At 36.0% G+C, this 12,735-nt stretch overlaps 1 protein-coding gene across 1 annotated transcript in view; it reads left to right on the top strand.

Moving 5' to 3' along the window:
• NETO1 (neuropilin and tolloid like 1) overlaps nucleotides 1-12,526 on the top strand; it is a 323,874-nt gene extending 311,348 nt beyond the window's left edge. Inside the window, exon 11 of the mRNA XM_051970541.1 lies at nucleotides 10,352-12,526. The gene's annotated coding sequence lies outside the window, so the exon portion shown is untranslated. The remainder of the gene's footprint in view (nucleotides 1-10,351) is intronic.
• The last annotated feature ends 209 nt before the right edge of the window (nucleotides 12,527-12,735 follow it).

The raw sequence follows: 12,735 nt of genomic DNA, 5'->3' as shown, positions 1-12,735 counted from the left end.
CGATGGCAGCCAATGGCACACCCAGAGAGTGCCTAGAAGTCCAGTACCCAGACATGACCAATCAGCCAGAAATCCATATGATGGGAGAAGGGGATTACACAGTCAACCAGCCAGGAAGCAACCTGATGGCAGAAGGGAATTACAATTGGGGAGAATAGAGCTGTATGCAGCTGGGACAACTGAGATACCCCCTGGAGAGGTGAAATCTGTTCCTCTCCAGCCTATGGATCCCCTACCTCCAGGCACAGTAGGCTTGACCATTTCACCTTCTTGTATGTACAAAACAGTGTCCATCCACACACTGATGTGGGAAACTGGAGAATGTGTAGATAATATCCCAGTCACTAATACAGGTAGACAATGTGTGACTTATCACCCAGGAGACGTAGTAGCATCAGGTTTACTCATACAGAATCCTAATAAGCAGCCTCATGATAGTCACCCAGGTTCTGACTCCAGACCACAACATCCAGGAATATACTGGACAGCAGCTGTAACGGCTGACCAACCTATGCTCACTATCTATATAAATGGCCTACCATTGGAAGGATTGGTAGACACAGGTGCAGATCATACAGTCATTAGAGGTGCCAGTTGGCCCAGTCACTGGCCAAAGATTAAAGCAGACACCTATATGTCTGGAGTAGGAGGATCAATAGCAGCTGAAGTTAGTGCTGTCCCTATGAGATGGACTTTTGAAGGCAAAACAGGAGTTTTTACTCCTTTTATAGTTGAAAAACTCCCCATCAATCTGTGGGGAAGAGACGTTTTACAACAATTGGGGTTAAAAATGAGTACTTCGGTTTTTTAAGCAGGGCTGCTGTTGAAGGCCTGCCAACACTTTCACCTGTTCCTATCCAATGGAAAACTGATACACCAGTGTGGATAGAACAGTGGCCCTTAAGTAGCGATAAAATTCAGGCCTTATTAGATATAGTACAGGAGCAGCTTGAACAAGGGCATTTACAACCTTCTCTAAGTCCTTGGAATTCACCAGTGTTCGTTGTAAAAAAGAAATCGGGAAAATGGAGGATGCTCACTGATTTAAGAACTTAATGTTCGTTAAGTGAATGAACAGATGGAAACTATGGGAACTCTTCAGCCTGGACTGCCATCTCCTACTCAGCTTCCTAGAGAATGGCCTCTTTGGGTTATAGACATCAAGGATTGTTTCTATTCCATTCCTCTGGATAAGGAGGATATGAAGAGATTTGCCTTTTCAGTGCCCAGCGTTAATTTAGCTGAGCCTTATAAAAGATATGAATGGACAGTTTTGCCACAGGGAATGAAGAACAGCCCCACTATGTGTCAAATGTATATTGCTGCTGCTCTTGCTCCAATAAGAAAAGCATTTCCAAAAGTTATGCTATTACATTATATGGATGATATATTGGGATGTGCACTTGAGGAATAAATGCTAGAAGCATATCTACAAAAAACCATAGAAACACTAAGATACTACAAACTTCATATCGCTACAGAAAAAATTCAAAGGCATGCTCTTTTTCAATATTTAGGATATGAAATATATCCTAAGACACTTACACTACAAAAACTGTCTTTAAGAACAGAGAGATTGGACACCTTAAATGATTTCCAAAAATTAATAGGAGATATCCAATGGATGCGTCCAGTATTAGGTTAAACTACCAATCAATTGCAACCCCTATATGACATTCTAAGGGGAGACACTGCTTTAAATTCACCACGCCGGCTTACAAAAGAAGCTCAAGAGGCCTTGAGAGAAGTTGAACTGGCTTTATCCAATGTAGTTGAGAGAGTAACTCAAAAACCCTTGGAAATATCAGTTTTTGCTACGAAAGAAGCACCCACAGCAGTCCTTCATCAAGGAGACAGTGTGATAGAGCAGGTGAACCTCCCAGCACAACCAGAACAAAGCCTTACGCCTTACCCAGTGCTTGTGGCTAGAATTCTATTAAAGGCCATTAAGCGAGCAGTACAATTATCTGGGACAAGACCTGACAAGATATACACCTTTTATACAAATCCACAAATTAATGTGTGCTGTGAAACCATCCCAGAGTGGCAAATTTTATTGGCCATGGCTCCAAATTTTGCACATGGATCTCCATTAAAGATAACCAGACTACTGCATAATTGGCAATGGATTTTTGAGGAGAAGGTTTCTAAGGTTCCTCTTGAAGGACCAACTATTTTTACAGACGCAGCCAAACAAAATATTTGTGCTGTATACTCTCATGATTTAACCGTAAAAAGAGTAGTCAGAACTCCTTTTCAGTCCACTCAGCAGAACGAATTATATGCGATCATGCTAGCTCTCACTTATTACCCAGGCGACATAAATATAATATCTGATTCAGCCTATTCAGTAGGTGTGGTACAAAGAATTGCCACAGCCCAAATAAAATTTGCAGCTTCTAATATATATCAGCTCTTTAAGGAACTTCAAGAGCAAGTGAGAAAGCATCCAGGAAAGATTTATATCCTGCATGTCCACTCACATAGTGGACTTCCAGGTCCTATTTTTGATGGAAATTCAAAGGCAGATAGCCTTTTAACTATGTTGGCCAGTACGCCTTTATTTCAGGAGGCCCAGGAATCCCATTCTAAATACCATCAGGCTGCTCGAGCTTTGCACTTACAGTTTGGGATTACAAAAGAAGCTAGGAGCATAGTGAAAAGCTGTACAGCTTGCCTTCCCTTCCACGCTCCTACACTGCCTCCAGGGAAGAACCCTCGTGGTTTGAGACCCAATGAAATCTGGCAAATGGATGTGACCCATTATAAATCTTTTGGTTGTCTGTCTTTTATCCACGTTGTGGTAGACACCTTTTCAGGATTCACTTTTGCCATACCAGCAGCAAAAGAGACAGCCCGAGTGGTCACTGAATTCCTCATTCAAGCATTCGCAATTATGGGTGTGCCGCAAGAAATAAAAACAGATAATGGACCGGCATATACCTCCAAACATTTTGAACACTTTTGAGCACAGTATAAGATTTTACACACTAGTGGCATACCCTTTAATCCTCAAGGTCAAGCAATAGTAGAAAGAAGAAACAGAGACATTAAGACACTCCTCCAAAAACAAAAGAAAGGGGGAGCCACGGGTAACCCTAGAGAACTTCTAAATTTAGTTCTCTATACCATTAATTTTTTAATCTTTGATAAAGATGCACTGGCTCCAGCAGACAGGTTTTATAACCCACCAGAAGAGCAGTGTCCAGTGCGAGCAGCTCCACTATCTTTAGATAATCGCCAGGTGATGTGGAGAGATCCAGAAAGTGGTGAATGGAAGGGACCAGATAGGTTAACTGCTTGGGGGAGAGGATTTGCTTGCATCTCTACATGTGGAGAAGGAATCAGATGGGTGCCGACAAGCCGCATTCGCCTTGTCCATTGCAGAGAGATGGAGCAGACCCTTGAAACAAAGGAGAAGACCCAAGAAATATTGGGTGGTTCTGTTGCTGATTGTGCTCACCATTGAAAGACCATAGCTGACAAAGAGACTGTTAAAAAGACTTTTAAAATCTTGAGGAATCATTGGATTTCCTAACACAAGATGAAACTGTTTTAGTTCTTGAAAAACCAGTGAGAATCATTGGATTCCTTAAGATGAAAAATTGTTGATGAGACTTTTGCAGTACTTCAGGGCTTAAAGGAACTATTGGATTCCTGGCACATGAACTAATGGACAATGGATTCCTTATGGACTATTTCTAGGACTTATGGACATGTGTAAATTTTCAGGTTGATTCATGTTGTTACATTACTACTAGCCTGTGTTATATTGCTATGTGCTTATGTAAATTATGTATAATGCCTCCCATATTGATGGATTTATGTATACCATGTATATCTGTTACAAAGTTCTGGCCCATATTGATGGATTTATGTGTACCCCTTTAGAAATCCACTAATCTGATTAGATTTCCTATTTCCTTTGGTGTTTTCATCTAACAAAAGAAAGGGGGAGATGTTGGAATCCTTACTAACTGCTAACTAATTAGAGTTGATCTAATCTTACAAGAAGATTTTGGCCAGAACCTGAAACAAGGTACTAAGTAGAACTAATTAATACAAGGCTTGTGTTCACACCTTTACTCATTGGAGTTCACAAGTATGCCAGCTTCACAAAGTAAACTTTCTAACTTCAAGGGAGTTCACACCTCCCTTAAAGCTCTTTGGGCCAGAGAGCACTATGGGAGAAAACCATAATCCCATTCTCTCAGAAGATTCACATATAAGGCGAGACAGCCATTCCAGAATACATTTTTAATCTTTGATAAAGATGCACTGGCTCCAGCAGACAGGTTTTATAACCCACCAGAAGAGCAGTGTCCAGTGCGAGCAGCTCCACTATCTTTAGATAATCGCCAGGTGATGTGGAGAGATCCAGAAAGTGGTGAATGGAAGGGACCAGATAGGTTAACTGCTTGGGGGAGAGGATTTGCTTGCATCTCTACATGTGGAGAAGGAATCAGATGGGTGCCGACAAGCCGCATTCGCCTTGTCCATTGCAGAGAGATGGAGCAGACCCTTGAAACAAAGGAGAAGACCCAAGAAATATTGGGTGGTTCTGTTGCTGATTGTGCTCACCATTGAAAGACCATAGCTGACAAAGAGACTGTTAAAAAGACTTTTAAAATCTTGAGGAATCATTGGATTTCCTAACACAAGATGAAACTGTTTTAGTTCTTGAAAAACCAGTGAGAATCATTGGATTCCTTAAGATGAAAAATTGTTGATGAGACTTTTGCAGTACTTCAGGGCTTAAAGGAACTATTGGATTCCTGGCACATGAACTAATGGACAATGGATTCCTTATGGACTATTTCTAGGACTTATGGACATGTGTAAATTTTCAGGTTGATTCATGTTGTTACATTACTACTAGCCTGTGTTATATTGCTATGTGCTTATGTAAATTATGTATAATGCCTCCCATATTGATGGATTTATGTATACCATGTATATCTGTTACAAAGTTCTGGCCCATATTGATGGATTTATGTGTACCCCTTTAGAAATCCACTAATCTGATTAGATTTCCTATTTCCTTTGGTGTTTTCATCTAACAAAAGAAAGGGGGAGATGTTGGAATCCTTACTAACTGCTAACTAATTAGAGTTGATCTAATCTTACAAGAAGATTTTGGCCAGAACCTGAAACAAGGTACTAAGTAGAACTAATTAATACAAGGCTTGTGTTCACACCTTTACTCATTGGAGTTCACAAGTATGCCAGCTTCACAAAGTAAACTTTCTAACTTCAAGGGAGTTCACACCTCCCTTAAAGCTCTTTGGGCCAGAGAGCACTATGGGAGAAAACCCATAATCCCATTCTCTCAGAAGATTCACATATAAGGCGAGACAGCCATTCCAGAATACATTTTTCCTCTTGGCTGGCTGGTGGCAGACGAAGAGTTTTCAGAGGATAAATCTACGAGTGGAGAGTTCAGTGGACAACCAGATTCATCTTCATCTCACACCACTGTAGTTGGTAGCTGGGCTCCCCAGAAGGAGACAAGAGAGACATTCCATCTCTGTGTTTGTTGGAGGCTGAAGAAAGCAGAGGCAGAGGCTAAAGGACAGAACCTTTGGATTTGGAGATACTCGGAGGGCCCTAAGCTAAACCGGCTGTGTTCTGAGAAGAACAAGAATTCCAACATTTGAACTCATAACAATAAACAATACATAATTGCTCTGAGAACACATATAAGAAAACCCATAAAAAGATACTTTAGTCAGTGATAAATTGTACAATTCAAAGGCAGTTCAGTATAGTTATTCTATGGGTGTTCAAGTGCTAGGGTGCCCACTTCCACATATCTCTTTTTACTGCTTTTTTTTTTTTTCAGAGTTAAACTCTTGACAAGAAAGTCAGGTTTAGATTACATTAAGGGAATTTCCATAAACACTATGGGCAAATCATGACTCATCAAACAGGCAGTACAATGGCATCAGTTCCTACATTGGCATTGCTTCAAGCCGAAATGATATATGATAGCTTAAAGAATATGTAACAGGTCCATAACAAGTACAGATCATTCAAGATTAATATAACAAGTACAGTTGCAACAGGTGAATAAACACAACATAGCAGTAGTTTTGAGTATCTCAGTCTTTTTTGTAATATCCATGATCTTGAGGGATATGGCAAGCATGATCTGTGTATCTCTCAACTAGCTGTGTATGAATCAAGACAGAATTGTGAAAGCATTACTGTGGCCATCTTCAGGCAAGGTCACTTGCAGAGATTCCTTAGATAAAATTAGGAAAACCTGCTAGTTATAGCACTTTGCATGATTTAGCAAACTATGACAAATTTAATCAGATTAGTCTGCCAGTAATTACTTCCTATGGTAAAATCTTTTCAGATATAATTGATCTACTTATACTCTAAAAAGTTCTGTTTCTTAATACTGCCAGGGAGATTATGACCAGGAAACTAAAATCCTCATAACTATTAATGCCTTTTTACATGTAAAAATACTTAATCCATTTCTAAAAAGATTATTCTTAAAAAATACTCAAAGTTTGTTTTTTATGTGGAAACATTAGAAGCCAGTTGCTCATATATCCTACTCCTTAGATTTCCAACAGGTTGATCTTGGTGCTTTCTCAAAGTTTTGCACTGCAGAAAAATAGATATATAGGTAGATAAAATTATAATAATTTCCTCAAACTTTTACATTGTTATCCTGTTTTTCATTTGGGGAGATATGTATTATTTTCATCTCATTTTGAAAGAATAAGATAAATCAAGGGCCCAAATTCATACATGGATTTATAACGTAACAAACCCAAGAATTACTTTAGTTGCTCATGAGATGGGAGTTGACCACAAATTCAAATAAAAACAATAAAATCTTTCATTTTTCCATTTTATTATAATAACTCAGACATTTTGTACTAATATGCTAATTAATAGATTCTGTTTTGCAACAATAAAACTTTCATTTTTCAACCACCCTGATAATAGGGAATTTCCATAAACACTATGGGCAAATCATGACTCATCAAACAGGCAGTACAATGGCATCAGTTCCTACATTGGCATTGCTTCAAGCCGAAATGATATATGATAGCTTAAAAAATATGTAACAGGTCCATAACAAGTACAGATCATTCAAGATTAATATAACAAGTACAGTTGCAACAGGTGAATAAACACAACATAGCAGTAGTTTTGAGTATCTCAGTCTTTTTTGTAATATCCATGATCTTGAGGGATATGGCAAGCATGATCTGTGTATCTCTCAACTAGCTGTGTATGAATCAAGACAGAATTGTGAAAGCATTACTGTGGCCATCTTCAGGCAAGGTCACTTGCAGAGATTCCTTAGATAAAATTAGGAAAACCTGCTAGTTATAGCACTTTGCATAATTTAGCAAACTATGACAAATTTAATCAGATTAGTCTGTCAGTAATTACTTCCTATGGTAAAATCTTTTCAGATATAATTGATCTACTTATACTCTAAAAAGTTCTGTTTCTTAATACTGCCAGGGAGATTATGACCAGGAAACTAAAATCCTCATAACTATTAATGCCTTTTTACATGTAAAAATACTTAATCCATTTCTAAAAAGATTATTCTTAAAAAATACTCAAAGTTTGTTTTTTATGTGGAAACATTAGAAGCCAGTTGCTCATATATCCTACTCCTTAGATTTCCAACAGGTTGATCTTGGTGCTTTCTCAAAGTTTTGCACTGCAGAAAAATAGATATATAGGTAGATAAAATTATAATAATTTCCTCAAACTTTTACATTGTTATCCTGTTTTTCATTTGGGGAGATATGTATTATTTTCATCTCATTTTGAAAGAATAAGATAAATCAAGGGCCCAAATTCATACATGGATTTATAACGTAACAAACCCAAGAATTACTTTAGTTGCTCATGAGATGGGAGTTGACCACAAATTCAAATAAAAACAATAAAATCTTTCATTTTTCCATTTTATTATAATAACTCAGACATTTTGTACTAATATGCTAATTAATAGATTCTGTTTTGCAACAATAAAACTTTCATTTTTCAACCACCCTGATAATAGGAAATTTCAATTTTAAAAAATGTATGAACTTATCTAACATAAGCCATAATAGAGGAAAATTCCTTCAGCACTGTTTGATTTCAGATATATCATATTTAATCAGTCAATCAAATAGTATAGTTCTACATTATTTACAGAGAATCAAAGCTAGGTGCATAAATAACTAAGTAGGATAATTTCTTGTTGAGCAAGAAAATATCACAATGAGGAAATTTAGTGAAAAGAATTCTAATTTTGTTTCTTCATCCCTCCAATTTTCTGAGGCACTGACATCCCGTTATAGCTATTCTCAGACTACACGCCCTTTGTTCAGCTCAGGGCATTTCTCTTGAATGGCAGACTGATGGATTAATGAATATTAATGCAGATTATGCAATGCAGACAATCATACCTGAAATAAAAATCCAGAACATTATCAAAGCACAATCCTAGGAGAGTTTGCCTCAAGTGGCAAATTAACACTAATCACAGCTTAGGGCTAAATTATTATCATTTTTCTCATGTAAGAATAATAAAAAATGAGCACCTTATAGGAACATCTCACTTAATATTCTTAAAAAAAATAAGAATAACTAGATTCTGGAGTTTCACACACACAGTGAATATATGAGAGTTTACTTAAAATCCCAGCTTTAAAAAAAAATGCTTGTTAAAGCAAGCATTCAACTTGTATGGCCTGTTAACCCCAAGTTAAAATACAGTCTTTGCCTCTAAAGGTTAATGCTACTAAGTTGATCCAAAGGTGCAAATCCAATACATACTACTTTTTAATATGTATAATTTCATACTTTTATAAGTGATAACTAAGTAATATGTTAAATAAAACTCACTTTGTACCAACAGCAAAATTGTGAGTTTCCCCATTTTATTAGTAGTACTAGTTGTGAGAATTGGATGAGGATTTAGTTTCCACAGAGTTATGAAACTTAAATTAGAGAAATGCAGATAAATTAAACTGAAACCTAAGAAATGAAAACAAAAGGTTACAAAATTTATAGAGGGAAGTCATATATATATATGTATACATGTAATTTTTTTTTTTCTATCAGATGTGACCAGGGAGAAAAACTCACACTTACATGGGGAAATTAGGCATTTTGGATGGGATGTAAGCTCTATAGTGACCAGCCAATGGAGAATTAGGAGAGAGACTGAACTGTGTACAAATAAGGTGAATGCCAATGGGAGAAGTAATCAGAGGTGGAGTAACTAGGTTAATGAGAGTTCCAAGGGTGGAGCCAAGATGGCAAAGTGAAGCCAGGAAGCTGCTTGAGTTCTCTCAGTTGCTCTGGAAAACCACATTAAACCAAGTCTCTGAATAGAGTCTGAGGGAATAAAATGACTCTCCAGCTCAAATTGGATTGGAAAGATTTCAAGAAAGGTCAGTCTTACTTGGATGAAAGAGGTATTCATCCCAGATCAGACTGAATCTGGGAAAGCCAGTGAGAAAGTCTTAAACAGCAGATAATGAGAGAAGTTTTAATTTCAAAGTTACTTAGAATCTCACTTTAAAAAAAAATCACATGCTCTTTCTCCTCCTCCCACCCCCCGAGGATATTGATATTTAAATCTTATTTTAGATCTGACATATCTTTTTCTAGTTGAATTTACTCCCATCTCCCCCACTACTTTCCAGTACACCCCAAGTAGTGAAGTTTAATAAAGTTCTCTTGCCAGAGATTTAGCAGCTAGCCCTTCCCAATCTCATTATGAACACTGGGCATTCACTTGCAACTGAGAGACACTCCCCTGCATGTACTTTCCTTACCCCACCTTTTTTCACAGGGGCTCCACTTCTGTTCTCCCCACATAGATAAAAGAAAAATTATCAAAATTTAGATTTAGGTGTATTTCTCCTTATCCTATCTGAACTTTGGGGAATTAAATTCTCTAATCACTGCATGGTTAACTACTAACTAGAGGAATCTATTCCTGTAGTTATGGGATAAAAGTATGATTTTCTGGCTCCAGCAGTAGAACTAGAATTCTTCAATGAGCATCCCCTTCCAGGCAAAATGTCCTCCTGGCTTAGCTCCTCAAATTGTTTAAAAAAAAATCTTTGTTTGGAACTAACCATCAATAATGAAACAAATTCAGAGAAAAATTTAAAATCTACTAAGCACCTCAAGTCAATAAGGCATTAGGAGTAGCTAAGTACTACACCAGTCATAATAAGGGAAAATCATTCTGATTGGCATATATTTCTAAAATGGGATGGGCTAGACTTTCTCAGACATAAGAGATGGAATGAAAGAACATACAGTTAAGTGCCTATTAGCAAACTGTTGTTCTTCCTTCTTTCAGGAAGAAGATCATCTGCATCAGGACAATGATGTCTTGACTTGGGAGCCAATTAAAGACAGAGATATTAAAATCATCAGCCTCATTCTGGATACTGCTCAGAACAAAGAAATGGGATTGAAGTACATACTGCCTTTCTTTAAAGACTTCAAGGAATGTACTTAGAAGATGAATAAAACCAAAAACAATGGTATCACTTGAACTGGCTACACACTACTACTTTAACTAATGTTTCTCTTAAAAATCTGCTCTTAAGTAATTTGGTTGTAAATTATATATGGTGTTATTTAAAAATAAATTGAGTTTTGGAAAAGGCCTTATCATCTCTCTCCTGCACTGTGGCAAATAGCTTCCTCTTTGGTTTCAATTCTATAGTTCTTATGGAGCAGGAATGGAAATTCCTTCTACATAGCTATTAAAACAATTTTTAGATCTTGGTATTTGGTTCTTTAAATTTTGTACTTAAATTATCTTTAAAAAGACACTTTTGGGGATGTAAAATAATTGAATGAAAGGAATCTCTAGCTCAGTTAACCACATGTATATAAAACTTGATTTTTTTTTTTTAATTTTAAAATATGTTGGGGGAAATTTCAATTGTTTAGCTGGTGGTGGCATATTTTAATTCCAGGGCAGGGAATGATCAGAAAGGAAATGCCTATACTCTTCAATACTTCACTCACAAATCTAAACATGTACAGTAGCAATAATGTCTCAGATATTGCCATTGGGATTAATACGGTTAAAATATTTTTTTAATGAAAATTGGTATTAGTCACTTAATAGAATGACATCTAGACCAAATTTAATAAAGATTAACAATGTCTTTTTGCTCTAAGTGTTGCTTATTCTTTTTTCCCAGTATGTTGAAAAAAGCTTTGTTCCATAAAATTGCTAATGTTGTTATAAAATATCAAGTAATTTATAAATGAATGTAATTATTATAAATTGTGCCCCTGGGAGCTATTAATTAGCAAACCATCCATGCAAAACAACCACATACCATTCCATAATGATTTTTTAAGTATTCTATATTGGAAATAATTCTGTTGTTATTGAGAATTTAGTGAAATAATATATGGCATTGTTTCAAATAAATTGATTTTTGGAAAAGACCTTTCCCCTTCCTATCTATTCTCAATTTAGAAAAACCAAAAATGCTCACCTTGGAACTTAAAGTCCTCTACAGATTTTCTTACACCTGCAATGCTAGATGTATTTTGTAATATATTGTTCTTCTTCTGCTCTATATTTCAACCAAACTATCCTTTTCCTTTTTCTCAAGAGTTGGCACTAAACCTCTCACTCCAATGCATTTTCTTTGTGCTTCTTTTCACTTGAAACAAGCATTTCCATGCTTGTACATGTACATGTAAAAATGATTATACATGGAACTACAAATATACTACTACATAACTACACAACAAAAGTATCATGTAAGGCTCTGTTTTTTCTTTTCTTTTCCCCTTGCCTTCTCTGTCCTATAGATGGCCGTTATTAGAAACAAAGACTTATATATATGTAAAATTGTTTGACCCATACTTCCATTTATCAATTATTTCTCTGGATGCAGATACTATCTTTCTTCATTTGTCCCTTATAATTAATTTGGGTATTTTTAATGGTTAATATTACCTCAAAGTCATTCTTTATAATAATTTTGTAGATAAGAAAACTTGAAGAAATATGCTATCTGAATCCAGAGAAAACACTGGTAAATAGAAATATGTATAGAATAATTTTACATATAAAACATATCTATCTATCTACCTATTGGGGTCTAATAGTAGACCTAATGAATCTAGGGTAGAAGGGGATAGGGAAGAAAAAAGAAGCTTGCATTCTGATTTTGGTATACATTTGAAAGGAATGGCAAGTTATGTATAGTAGAATTGTTTCACGTGCAATCATTTTTTTTTATCGTACTGTGTTATAAAAATGTTTTACTCCATAAAATAAAAATAAAATTTTAAAAAGTATTGCTGTTACTGCATACAATGTTCTCTTTGTTCTGTTCATTTTACTATTCATTATATCATTCAAGTCTTTCAATATGTTTGTAACATCACTGAACTCATCATTTCTTATAGCACAATAGTATTCTATCGTAAGCATATACCATACCTTGTTCAATCATTCTCTAATTGAAGGGCATTCCTGCAATTTCCTTACCACTTTTGTTTATCCACAGTTTTTTTTTGTTTGTTTGTTTGTTTGTTTTTTATTGTTGTTGTTGTTGCTGATGATGATGCTTGAAATATCTCTCTAATCTGAGAATTATGAGACTTAGGTATGACATTCCTATAAGTTTTCTTTCTGGAATCTCTTTCAGATTGTAAATTGTAGTTTGTTTGTTTGTTTGTTTTTTGGTGTTTTTTTTTTCCTAT

Source organism: Antechinus flavipes, chromosome 1, assembly GCF_016432865.1.
Source record: "Antechinus flavipes isolate AdamAnt ecotype Samford, QLD, Australia chromosome 1, AdamAnt_v2, whole genome shotgun sequence".
Taxonomy (NCBI): domain Eukaryota; kingdom Metazoa; phylum Chordata; class Mammalia; order Dasyuromorphia; family Dasyuridae; genus Antechinus; species Antechinus flavipes.
The sequence above is the reverse complement of the archived record's forward strand: the minus strand, read 5'-3'. Positions and strand labels throughout refer to the sequence as shown.